This window comes from Suricata suricatta, chromosome 5 (assembly GCF_006229205.1).
Source record: "Suricata suricatta isolate VVHF042 chromosome 5, meerkat_22Aug2017_6uvM2_HiC, whole genome shotgun sequence".
NCBI classification, from domain to species: domain Eukaryota; kingdom Metazoa; phylum Chordata; class Mammalia; order Carnivora; family Herpestidae; genus Suricata; species Suricata suricatta.
This window is the reverse complement of record NC_043704.1, coordinates 44653802-44667932: the sequence shown is the minus strand read 5'-3', so window position 1 is coordinate 44667932 and position 14131 is coordinate 44653802. Positions and strand designations below refer to the sequence as shown.

At 36.5% G+C, this 14131-nt stretch overlaps 1 pseudogene; it reads right to left on the bottom strand.

Moving 5' to 3' along the window:
• LOC115291122 overlaps positions 1 to 13889 on the bottom strand; it is a 27530-nt pseudogene extending 13641 nt beyond the window's left edge.
• Between the last annotated feature and the right edge of the window lie 242 nt (positions 13890 to 14131).

The window sequence follows — 14131 nt, the reverse complement described above, 5'->3', positions numbered from 1 at the left end:
CCAAATGGCCAAGTGGCCAAATGGTTCCAAAGAGACTGACCTTAGACCTTTTAGCTTAGAGGGGGAAACAAAGCCAGTCATGGCGTCTGTTAGGTTCAGACTCGTGTTCTTACAAACTCCAAAAGGAAATTGTCTGTTGCCTTGTAATCAATGAGACATTTGGCACTTGTATTTCCAGAAGTGTCTGATATGATTCTATAATAAATAAACATAACTCTTTAAGAGTTATATTTTGCATACTGCATGATTTGAATGTTGACATTCTAAAAGGACCCTCCATGTAATTCAAGAACCTTCCAGTAGATAGGGAGGAACTATATGGACATAAAGGCAGAGTAAACTAGCATTATCTTAAGTTCTCTTTAATGATACTTAATATACTATCAGTAGTTCTATTTTTTAACAAAACTTATTCTGTAATAAAAAGCTTTAGGTGCTGGGAGCCGCACCGGCCTTGCTGGATGACATGGTCACAGTAAGGAAATGGTAGACGTAGCGCGGCTCCTGCCACAGGGGTGGAAGCTAGCATCTTCTTCTGTAAACGATTGCTCATGTAAAATTAAGCCTGTTGTTATTGTTTAGGCCTCACAATGTTCCAAATGAGACCGATATTCCCCAGAAACCTCTTGGGAGGAAGCATATTCCCACCTCTATGAAGAGGAAGCTAAACAAGGTGCTGCAGATGTTTGTCGGAAAGGCTCTTCTATTGAACTTCACAAACTTAAGACATGGAAATAAAGGGGGTTAAAGAACACAAAGATAATGTTTAGCCTGGCCTGGAGAGAAAAGCCTAACTTAGGAAATAGAAGCAAACAAGAGCCAGGCATAAGCTACTGTGCATACATATGCTAATTTGGTGCCCATTGTGAGGATAGGTAAGAGTAGTTACAACTTAAACTCATATGCAAAGGCCGGATGGTCTAGGGCACCTATGGCGCTTACACCTTCAACATCAAAGAACAAGGTTGACAAAAGGTTTACTTACTAACCATCATGAATGTATTCTTCCTCTTGTGAGACAAATAGAATGCCTCCTAGCCCTGTCTAAGACTGAATTTTAACATCATTGTTATAAAATGTGTTTGCTGTCTTGCTTCTCACTAAAAACATCCTGCTATCTTCTTAGTTGTAAGATTTACTACCGGTTCAAACAAATGTGTATGTTATCTGCTTTTCACTGAGAATATCCTGTTATCCTATAATGTGTAAGTTACCTCATTGTAATTAGAATAGTTCTGAAGAAATGCCTCTGTAAAACCTGTTTCTGCATCCTTTTCAAAGCATCTTTATCACTGAGAATTGTTTGTAAAAAGTTCCACCTTTTGAAGTAATAAGTCTATAAATAAAGGCCCAAGACCTGGCTAGATAGGAGATACAGGATAGAGAAGAGATATAGGAGTTAAGAAGGAGATACAAGAGATACAGGAGATACAGGAGATACGGGGATAATAAGGAAATAGGACAAGACAATGCCAGGCTGGACCAATTAAGAAACTGCGCTGCGTGAGTGTTTCTTCATAATAAGGAAATAGGACAAGACAATGCCAGGCTGGACCAATTAAGAAACTGCGCTGCGTGAGTGTTTCTTCATTGCTCGTCCACCGCTACCCCTTCAGGGAGCCCTGGACCCGCCGGAGTGGGTCTCCGGCATTTAGGAAATATTATATTTAAAAACCAAAAAAAAAAAAAGATATATATTGTAACTTGCATTCATCTGCTTTTACTGTAAGCATCACAACTAGCTCAAAATCATATATACATATATGTATACACACACACATATATAAAATAATTTTTTACTATTTTTCAGAATCAGAGGAAACTTAAAACTTTTTTATGTTCACTCAAAAAGAATGCTTGAAATCTCTGTTGTATCTTGGGGACTCTGTTTTTGGAAAATTCCATGCTACTTTGATTATTTAAGAAATGTATAAGTTTTCATTTTCATACTTCTGATCTTGTTATGTCTTTGTTGCATTTCCCATTTTTAATTTATTTTGCTGGCCTCAGTTCTTAGCTTCTTAAAAGCTTTATGACAGATTGTTTATAGTCATCAACATTGAATCTTCCATTTTTCCATAGTAACAGTTATAAACAGGTCATACGGATGACAAAATTAGACACTGTTTTTAGCTTCTCATGCATTTTAGGGGTGGACATTTGACTAAGCTTTGATCAGCAGAAATGAACAGAAGAGCTCTTGTAAGGACACAGGTCTGAATCAAACTGACTCTGACGTTGGAGGCCTAGGTGTCAGCTTCTAACACCCAATCAGGAAAGGCCAGTTAACACCTTTAACATTTCTAAGGGCAGACCTAAAGATAGAAGCTAAGCCCTACGTGAGGGTCCTGGGTCCACTCTGTAATTGGTTAAAGTTACTGCCAATGATGTTATGCTATAATGATTGGAGCCCTGTACCTGTGTCACAACTTCCTGTAACTCCCCCTTGCCAAACTCATAAAAGCCCTACCCCCCCTTTGTTTGGGGCTCTCAGCATGAATCCACTGCTCCAGTAAAGTCTGTGAGCCGGAGCTTAGGCCAGCCTGAACTCGTAAGAAAGCCCTTTGCTTTGCGTGTGAATGCGTGACTCGGTTTCCCTGGTAGTCTTTGGTTTTGGGGGGCGATATTGGAAACTTGGGTATAACACTTTAAGTCATCATCAGGTCTCCTTAAATGGAATAAGCATGAGCTTCTTAATTCCTTTTTCCCTTCTCCTTGGTTGACAGGTGATTAAAAACAAACAAAAGGAGTGGCTGTTTTGGATTCACAGGTGGAAGTCATATGTTGAGAATGACAGTGTCACTCTGATGAGAGAGCAAAAAGCAAACTGAGGGCAAAGCACAAGCTAGAGCCTGCCCCCCACCCCCACCAGCCAACCTCTCCTGGGAGGTGTGATACCCCTCAGGCACTCCTGGCTGCCCAAGAACAAAGGAAAGGAAAGAAAACAAATGGTCAGCTGATAGAGATCACAGTCAAACAGGACCTGAGTCTCCATCTGTTTACAAATATTTTAGTAAATTACAAGAGAAAGGCAATCTTATCAATAGCCTAATCTCCAGAAATCTATAGAGTCAGTTTCTGGAGCCCCTAATATCACCATCCCTTCTGTAGTGATGTGGGGAACAAAGGCAAGAAGGAAATGTCAGGTAAAATTAACTTTCTTGATAACCTGCATCCCATTGACAAATACTTGAGGCAGATAGAGAGTATAGTATTTCATCAGGAACCCCCTACTGTCATATTGTTAATACCTTACCAGAGAGAAAACAACCAAGGCTTGACCATAGCAAGGCCTTCTGGCATCTTAAGAGTCGTCTTTAACATATGAAAGTCCTTCTGAAGGCCTCCCTTTGGGCTTTACTTCTCCCAACTCCATAGTATACACCCAGTCACTCCTCTCAACCCCAGTGCTGCTCTCTCTGCCCAGGGGTCCTGTCCCCCTGCTTTAATAAAGTCACCTTTTTGCACCAAAGATGTCTCAAGAATTCTTTCATGGCCATCGGCTCTGACAACCACCACTCCCAACCCCATCAACTCTACTATGTCTGCACCTCTTACTGCTGTCCTCTAACATTGGAAATGATACTATAACATTAGAAATAAACTACTACTTAATTACAGTGACTAGTATGTCACCCCTTCTTAAAGCAGACTAACCAACACCCTAATACATTTACCAAATATTTAACTAGGACTCTTACAGTACTTGAGTAGAAGTTTGTGTGCATGCATTCTAGAAATACATGATGATGAAGTTTCAGGGTGGTGGTGGGGTGGTTCAGAGCTGACAGCCAAGAAGGAATTCTTGAAGCTGTCCTTGGTGCAAAAAGCTGATTTTATTAAAGCATCTCTGGAGAGAGCTCTGCTGGTTTCAAGGACTTGTCAATGGGCTGTAGGCAGTAAGGGGATTTAATTTTTCATTTGCCTTAGTTTTCCACATTGCCATGGCAAGCAAGCCCTTAAACCCCTTTCCTTTGTTCTTGGGTAGGTAGGAGTGTCTGAGGAATATCACAGATACTCTTCCTGGGGGAAGGAGAGGTGGTGCTGGCGTATACTTTGCCCTCAGCTTGCATTATGCTCCCTCATCACATGGAGTCTGAGTTTCAGAGGAAATTGTTTTTCTGTATACCCCATCTTATTTTTGCTCAGGGTCTGAAAATGGTAACTTTGATCAAATGATTAAACATTGATAGCTGTAGAGTAACTGCCATCTAGGATAGCTTCTGGGCATTTAACAATTCCCTCTTCTTCCCTTGACATTCATGGTGTCTCTGGCACCCACATCCCTGTTAGTGTGACCCACCCCCAAATTACAAGTTACAAGAATAACGCAGCAGGGAACCCTTGCCAAAACCTCATTCAGTCTGTTTTCTGGTAATTTGAAATTTTGAATAGAGATCTGAACTCAGAGGTGTTGAAGCTTGGTTTGTGCAATATTTCCTTGGATTAGTGAGCTAAGTAGTATATCCTCTCCCACTAAGATTCGTGGTTTCAATGACTTCCCAGAAAATTCAGATTAACATTTTCAAGACCCAGTTGTATGTTTTGTGGTGCTTAGGAAATCCTAGCTCTTTGCTTAATGTGTGTTTTCTGTAACAATGCAGATCATCCTCTAAGTACCCTCAGATTCTGTCTCCTAAGACAAAAAGGCTGTCCAAACAAGTATCCAACTATATTTACATTCCACTCCATTCTTTCATCAGAAAGGGGATTGATTATTAGTATAGTAATTATTCTCCCTTTGTCCCTCTTTGCTCCCTTATAAGCGTCTTTATTTCATCTATCTTACAAGATTTTTAAAATAGACATTGATATTTCATTTTAAAATATCATAAAAGAATAGATATTTTAACTCAGAATAATAGTGTCATGACATCAAATATAGCATTTTTATTCATACTTTTATTTTATTTTATTATTTTATTTTTGAAAGAGAGTGTGCATACGCACGTGGCTGCACACAAACTGAGGAGGAGCAGAGGAAGAGGGAGAGAATCTTAGGCAGACTCCTTGCTCAGCAGCTGTAAGATCATGACCTGAGCTGAAATCAAGAGTCTGATGCTTAACTGACTGACCCACCCAGGCACTCCTTAAATATAACATGTTTTAATCTTAGGCTGTGTGTAAGTACATACATGAAAGAAACAGAAATAAACCCAAATACATGGGAGTCAGTGAAAAAAAAAAAGGAAATCAAATACTTGGCACATGAATAAGATTCATTATATAGCATTCTTATAACAAAAAGATGAGGAAAATGTATTGTGACTTTATATGTAATTTTTCTTTCAATTATGGGACGACCCAAGTTTTTTGCATCATTATATGATTAATGTATATGAAACGGAGTGTGATGTGAAAGGATCCATACGCCATAAACTCTAATGAACAGCACCAGTCACAGATACTTTATGCTGTCTTGGATAAGGACATGGCTTCTGTTTTCAGAGTGTCTAATGTTTCACATATAAAATATGTTAATTTTTCATTTAGCTGTTACTTTTATTTTAGCTTTTAGTAATATTTATCAATCTTTGATTTTTGGTAGTTGGGAAGCAGAAAAATAAAGTAGCAGTAAATGTGTGACTTTTGTTCCATGGTAATAGTGGTATAGATAAGCAGAATGATCACTGCATTCAGATTAGTCATTATATTACTGTATTCTCATTTTGTATAAATTATTAGAAACATGGGGCACCTGGATAGCTAGTCAGTTAAAGCATCCAGCTTCAGCTCAAGTCATGATCTTGCAGTTTTTGAGTTTGAGCCCTACCTGGGGCTCTGTGCTGACAGCTCAGAGCCTGGAACCTACTCCAGATTCTGTGTTTCTCTCTCTCTCTGCCCCTCCCCCACTTGGGGCTCAGGCTCTATCTCTGTCTCTCTCAAAAATAAACATTAAAAATATTTTTAAAACAATTATTGAAAGGACACAGGTCTGAACCAAACTGACTCCATGACAGTCATTAAGTTTCCCCTCTGAGCTTAAAGGCCTACTTTTCGGTTTCCCAGAATCATCAGACAATAGCAGGAAAGGGGCACAGACTGCTCAACCAGCGACCACCTTCACAACACCCAATCAGAAGCGGCCAGCTAACACACTTAACATTCCTTAGGACAGGCCTGGAGATGGAAACTATAGATAGTTACCTGTTGCTTAACGCTAGATTAACCACTCACCCCAGGTGGGGGTCCTTGGCCCACCCTGTAATTGGTTATTTTCAAAGAAACACTAAAGGTCATGATTGGGTCCTGCCAAAAGTAACGAACACTCTGGACAATGTGTGTGGTTAAAATTGTTACTAAGGCTGTTATACCATGATGATTGGATTACTGTACCTATGTCATAATTTTCTGTAACCCCCCCCTTTCCCAAACCCCATAAAAACCCTACTCAGCCTTTGTTCGGGGCTCTCAGCATGGATCCACTGCGTTGGTGAAGTCTGAGAGACCTAGTTTAAGCCTGAATAAATGTCCTTTACTTTTGCATACATGACTCAGTCTCCCTGGTGGTCTCTGGTTTTGGGGGATATTGCAATCTGAGCATAACACTATTAGGCTACTATAGTTATAGCTTACATAAATTATTTAATCTAATCTTTATAATCCTAAAGTAATGTTACCGTAATTATTTGAAAGCAGAGGAAACTTCTCTAATAGAAGAGGAAACCAGAATTTAGAAAATTTGAGTAACTTGCCTGAGCCGCATAATTAGGAAATGTCTGAATCAGGACTTAAACACTCTTGCTTTATGACTATAGGCTAGTATGAAATGACACCCCACAGAAGTTCAACCAGAGTGGTATGTTTCTCTGTCTTCCACACTGAGTTCAGAAGAACAATTATTATTATTTACCTTTTTTATCCAGGGTACATTAAAGCTCTTTATCTGCTCAACAAATATGTATTAAATGAATGTGTGTAAACCTGAATACACAGAGGAATGATTATACTTAAATAAGAATGGATCATTCTTTACAGATTATGGAAATATTTCTGATATTAGATATTTTGTCACTTTAAAAGTGGTATCTTTTAGGTGCATTTATTATGTTTAAGATACCTTCTACTATAGTAATCATAATAAGATTTGCCAAATTCAGTAAGTAAAATAACATTTTGATTAGATTTTGAGAGTTAACAAGACTGTAAAACTCCCAACTTTTTCTATGCAAATTCTGTTGGTTGTAAAATACAAACATGGTTATGATCTTAAAAGTTCTATCAATTACACAGAATAAAAAACATGTAAATTCAATAGAGGGATCAGTTCAAGATTATTTCATGGTGTTGGTACAGATAAAATACTTGTTCTTATAAAATAAAATATGTTTCTAGGTACTAAATAAGATAAAGTGAAATAGTAGGGAGAATATTTTATATTTAGGGAAGTGATACTTTCTTGAAAACGTTCAGATGATTTAGATAAGCAGTCCAAATTCATAAAGTTGTATACTTTTTTAATGATTAAAAACATTTTCTTAGCTAAAACCATCTTTTTCAAATTCAGCTTACTGGCTGCCACACTTCTGAATTGCTTGGGATTATAAAAAATATATTTATAAATTGTACTAGATTAATATTAGAGGCTTTATATTTTAGCTTCAAGAGCATTATAAAAATGTCAGTAGAGTGTCCTTTATTCGAATACTATAATAAATATTTAACAGATGCTTGTACAACCCCCAGCCCTAGAGAATTCTGCTAGAGGTGTTTATGGTATATTGTGTCCACTCTCTCTCATGCTGCTGCTCTCTACACTGGTGCTTTGATTATGACCAAACTCTAACCAAGGTGAGAAGCCTCTCTCCATGGTTTCAGTCCAGCTCCATGTCAATTATGCTGGAGATAATACATGTTTCCTGTTGTGCCAAGCGTTAAATGGTCATCCTGACCATTCATCTCCCTTTCCCTGGTTTCCTCCTCTATTAGGTCAGTCTAGTACTGTGAATACTCCTGTTTTTCCCTGTGAGTAAAGTGAAACACCCAGGGATTTTCATGCCAATCATGGTACTTCTTCCTTCTCTTCTATTTATGTCTACATCAGGTAGGGATGCAGTTCAGTCTTTATCCAAATGAAGATCATACTCTTGCTCTGCTATCAAATCTTTGCTGGTTTAAAACACTTTTTAATACAAGGGTGCCTGGGCAGCTCAGTTAGTTGAGCATCTGACTTCAGCTCAGGTCATGATCTCATAGTTCCTGAGTTCAAACCCCATGTTGGGCCTCTGGGCTGACAGCTCAGAGACTAGAACCTGCTTCAGATTCTGTGTCTGCCTCACCCTGTGTCCACTCACACACATTCTCTCTCACTCTCTCTCAAAAATCAACATAAAAATACCTTCTAATACATAGCAGAATCTTCGGGGGATGATGTAGAATTGAGTAATGTTTTAACTGAAGATACATCTCTTTAATGGGGACAGGTTTCATGAAAGCGTATTTAAAATCTTCCCCAGAAATACTTGCAGCATTATAAGTGAGCTGAGATGTTAGGTGGCTTTCAAATCTTTCCTCTTGGTTTGCAACCTCCTGCTCTCATGGGAACTGACCCTCCCTGTACATTTCAGGAAGAAATGAGAATTTTTAATGATATCATAATCTCTTATCTCTGAGGGGAGGATCAGTAAAATCTCTGACTCTTTTACGCTTTCAGGAATAATAGGGACCTTTCTGGAAATGAAGGGATCATTGAAGGCATTTGTGCCTAGAAGGACTGATTTCTGGCATTTTCCCAGATGTCTTGCTCACCTTTCACCTCAGATTCATTTTGTAAGTGATCAGAAATATGTACTTCTTCCCTTCTGGGTGAATGCCTCTAAGTACTTACTTGATGTTCATCAGGTGGGCTTAAGGTTGGAGGAACAGACTGTTCCCAATAGTTGTACAAGCTGTAGAATATTTTAGAAAATCAACTTCTCTGCCTACGTTATCACTATATTTCAAGTACATACAGTAGTGCCTGTTTACAAAAGTCACTGAATGCTAAATTTTTGAATAAATGAATTAATGGAATCAGATGTAACAGAAAGTATTACATGATTCAGATATTTATTGGTATCTTATTGTAGTTACCTGGTATTATAGAGTATTAATAGTATTAAAGAGACACATGCCAGGCAGTGTGAGAGCCATGAGACTGCCCTCTATGCAATTCTGAGCACTAATTTTACATCTTTTCTCTGACTACCTCCTCAGCTCCCAATTTTACTTATCAATCTCCCCTTCTGTTGGTAAAGGCTTTGTTTAGGTCTGTTATCATTCTTCACTCTGTATTAGATGAGTTTCACACTCATGTTTCTAAGCCAAGTCTCTCCCACCCCTGTTTTCTCATCTATTTCATCTCAGTCTCTAATTCATTTATTTTTCAATAATCTACTTAGTCTACCTGTCATCTGTCTGTATATAGCTAGAGAGGCAGTATATAATAGGAGTAAAGAGCAGATGTCCTGGGGCCTACTAGCTGCTGGTTCAATTTCTAGTCCTGTCATTTACTAAGTTTGGAAGTATCTATGTGCCTCAGTTTTCTCACAGGTAAAAATGGACATAACAGTAGTATGTAGTAAGAAGTTCCTTAGAGTAGGGTATAAATCTATAAGTCAATGATGTTAGCTACATCTATTTTCAGTTATTTGATATCATTTTTTATAAACTGCTTTTCTAATTTAAATTGAGAGATTTGGGAAGATTTCTGGAAACTCTAGGTACTGCCATATTATTTCATAAAATCCCAATAAGAGTCATAATAATATTAAATATGTGTTTGAACTTATTTAAAGTTTTGTGCTTTATATAGTTTTCCACTGAATCCTCCAAAATGTCTTATGAGTTAGATACAATTATTTATATTTTAGTAAAGAAACTAATACTTTTATATAACCAGCTTCATGATGTATCTGAAACTTAGGGTCAGATCTATCTTACTAAAAATGTATGCACTTAAGCATGTTAATTTATGCTTTATGTAGCATATTGTTATGATAAAGAGTAAATAATAATTTTCTAGGGATAGCATAACGATAATTTCCCTATTTCAAGGTAGATTGGAGAATAACCTGTAAGTTTTGAACATTAAATTTTTGTCATAACCAAGTTTACGTAGAGATTTATGTGTGCTATACATCAAGTTATGTACCATTTTCAAAATATAAACATACAATATGTTTTCTTTAATAAGTTAAATATGGTTCTTCTTTATGATCTGAAACTATAGCTATGATCAAATTCTATTGTTTCAATAATCAGTATGTCCATATCTACATGTCTCTCTATCTTTATCTACTTGTTTCTTTAAATATCATAGTTGAGTATTAATATAATCCACAGATTAATATTTTAAAAATAACTTCCTCTCATTCATTTGTTTTTGCAATTTTACTTTAGTAATCTACTTGCAAAAGACACATAATCAATAGTATATATTCAGAGGTTTCTTCCCTCAAGTGTGTGCTACAAATAACATCCAAATAAATCTCAGAAACTTCAAATTCACCAAGAACATTACCATGCTACAGCTTTTAAGAAGTATTGCAAGAAAAAAAATAATACTTTTATTTTCAACAGTTCTTAAATTTGACTGTTTCAAAGTTCATTAAGCTATGGAACCTTAGGGAATTTCAGTTCAGATATTTGTTACCCAAGGTATATTGTCACCATGAATTTACTTGAGTGTTATTGATTTGATAAGTGCCTGAAGTTGGTTAAAATCACAATTTAGAGTTTTAATGATGTAATTACATGTTTAGGTTATTATTATTATTATTATTATTGCTCTTTGGTATATGAAAATGTAATAGAGGTATTTGAACCAAGTAAAAAGTATCACAGAAAAATCATAGTTCTCAGGGTATAGACTACAAATCATTAGTTTCTGGGCCATTAAAGCACAGGTGAAAATTATGTTAATGTAACACCATGAATTATTGATACTTTGTCTACTCTAAAAACTTACTGTTTCAAATTTGTAAACAGAGCATAGAAGCATTTTAAGGTAAAATCAATGTCTTCTTGAAGGTCAGTTTATGAAAGATATACATATTAATGAGATCTTAGTTAGACCTATCAGTTTCGGTAGATCTGCTGCTCCCCAGGTACCAAATTTCATAAATTTATAAATTCATCAGAATTTTTTTAAAGCAGTGTTCTGAGGATACTAAAGCTCCCCTCGTTGGAGATTTGATAGTAATCTCACTAGGGCCATTTTTTTTTTGGTGAAGAGAACACATATTTTTCTTAAAACCAACTATCTTTTGTGGCAGTTTGACCAATAACTGGTGTCAGATCTCAGCGTGCTTCATGATAACAAGTATAAATTTTGGCTCAGGAGCACGAGACATAACCTCCAAAGTAATTGTGAATATGATTATACTTGGTTTAGTGACTTTAAATATCATCTATAAGCGTACTATTTTCAAATTTTTATTTTCATCCTGGGCGTCTCTTCTCAGATGCAACTGTGCTTTACTTGAATGTACATTAAATTTCTCAAATTTAACATATCCAGAATAGAACTCCTCATTTCATCCACCTAACCTGTTTCTCCTGCAAGCTTGCTCATCTCAGCATATGGGAACTTGTTTCTTCCAGTTGGCAAGGGGGCGGGAAATCCCACTGTATCCATCTTTGGCTTCTTTTAGACTTCATCATTAATCCATTAACATACCCTGACTGTATCACCTTCAAAATATATCCAGAATTACACCACTTACCACTGTTAGCAATCATACAATTTTACAAGTCACCAGCACTTATTGCCTGAATTGCTGGAGAATTCTGATAACATTTCTCCCTACTTCCATCATTTTTCCCTTTCAGGCTATTCCTAACGATAGCCAGAAAAATTCTTTAAAAATGTAAGACAGATCATGTCTTTCCTTAGTTTAAAACCATTCATTGTTTTTCATCTCACTTAAAGTAAAAGACTAAGACCTTGACATGGCTGCAATACTCTACACAATATGCCCTTTCATCCCCATCCCCTCTGCCTCCCCAGTGTTGCTAAATTAGCCAGAACAAAGCAAAACAACAAAGAAAATAGACTCTCAGTTAAATCTGAGTTTCAGATAAACAAGAATTTAAATATAGATGTGTAACTATATATATATATAGATATATATATATATATAATATTCAGAATAAACCAATACTAAAAAGTTTTCATTTATCTGAAATTTACATTTAACTGAATGTCTTTCACTTATTAGACAACACTGTTCCTCCCCATTCCCACCCAAAACACATCTATATGACTTTTTCTTTTAATATTCTCTCCTATGTTCATTTTGCTACTTTACTATAGCCACAATGGCTATGATGGCATTATTTTTCTCTAATCTGTGGATTATATTGAGTCATATAATTCAATATCAAGCAGGACTCTCAGAAAAATTCAGAGCAACTTGATTTAGATTTTAGTGAAGTCCACATGAAGAGATATATTTGGCCTCACATGAAGCAATATTTCTAACATCACTAAGAGAGCACTTTCTGCTTGAGGACTATAATCACCAAATGGCTGCAAGCCCAGAACTCTGAGGTTGAGTAGGTTTGGACCAGCTTGTGTCTGCCCCAAACAAGGTATATGGAAGCAGGAGCATGGAGACAATAGAAGAATTTATGATTTGGGCAGGGGAAGAAAAATCTTGTACTTTCTCTTACATTTTTCAGTATTGGTTAAAATTACTATAAGAGAGATTATCAGAGCACTGAAATTTGTCAGTAGTAGATTCAGAGACAATAAGTCAACTTGAGCGCTAGCTTTGGTTTGGTTATCATGGGATGGGATTGACAACTAATCGGTACCAAATTTTGAAGTAAATATATTACTGAGATTAACCTAAAATCATGTGATGTAACAGATTTTTTTTCACATTTCAGTGGCATACAAAAGTCCAGTTGCTTACCTTGAAATGAGATCTACTTCACAAGGCTGATTTATGCATCGAGTATGTATGTATCAAATTTAATCTGAGACTTAAAAGTGTATCCCACTTAGTTTCATTAATTTCCTTATCTACCTTCTACACTTCATTGCTAGTTTTCTCTGAAAGTGCTTTCTTGATAAATCACTTCCACCTGAAACATTGACCCATCGTCTGCTCTGGAGAAGCAAATCCAGAAGCACCACTTGAATGACCACACTACCTTTGATTTGAGCTACACCTCTAGATGCAGTTATTGGACTTCATAGTATTTATATTAAGTTGAATCTTTTATTGGAATTGGAAAATGCTTTAATTTTCCAACCTGCTAAGTTCTAGACTCTCTGAAATTCCTATATTCTCCCTCAAGTCTGTTTGCAAAGCTGAACATTTTTCCACGGAGCATGTTCCTTTTTTTTCCCTTTAATTTTCTCAAGCGGAGCTATGTTTCAACATCCTTCCTAGTAATCCTCTTTCCCAAAGCCACAAGATCATTATGTATATTTCTTAGTTTCCAATTTGTTACAGGTGATAGTTCTTACAAATGGCCATTTTTTAACATAAGTTTCTTTTTCCAGTTTAAGGGTTTTTTATCCTTTAATTTTATTTCATTTTTTAATTTTTAATTTTTAGTTTAAATCCATGTTATTTAGCAAATAGTACAATAATAATTTCAGCAGTAGAATCCAGTGATTCATCTCCTACATATACCACACAGTGCTCATTCCAACAAGTGTCTTCCTCCGTGCCCTTTGCCCATTTAGCCATCCCTCGACCACAACCCCTCCAACAATCCTGTTTGTTTTCTACATTTAAGAGTCTCTTATGTTTTGTTTCCCCCCTGTTTTAATATTATTTTTGCTTCCCCTTCCATATGTTCATCTGTTTTGTATCTTAAATTCCACCTAAAGTAAAGTCATATGATATTGTCTTTGACCGACTAATTACCGTAATACCCTCAGTTCCATCCATGTTATTGCAGATGGCAAGATTTCATTCTTTTTGATTGCCAAACAAGACTCCATTATATATATACTACATCTTCTTTATCCATTCATCTGTCAATGGACACATGGACTCTTTCCATACTTTGGCTATTGTCGCTAGTGCTGCTATAAACAATGGGGTGCATGTGCCCCTTTGTAATAACACACCTGTATTAGTGCAGTTGCTGGGTTGTAGGGTAGTTCTATTTTTAATTTTTTGAGAAATCT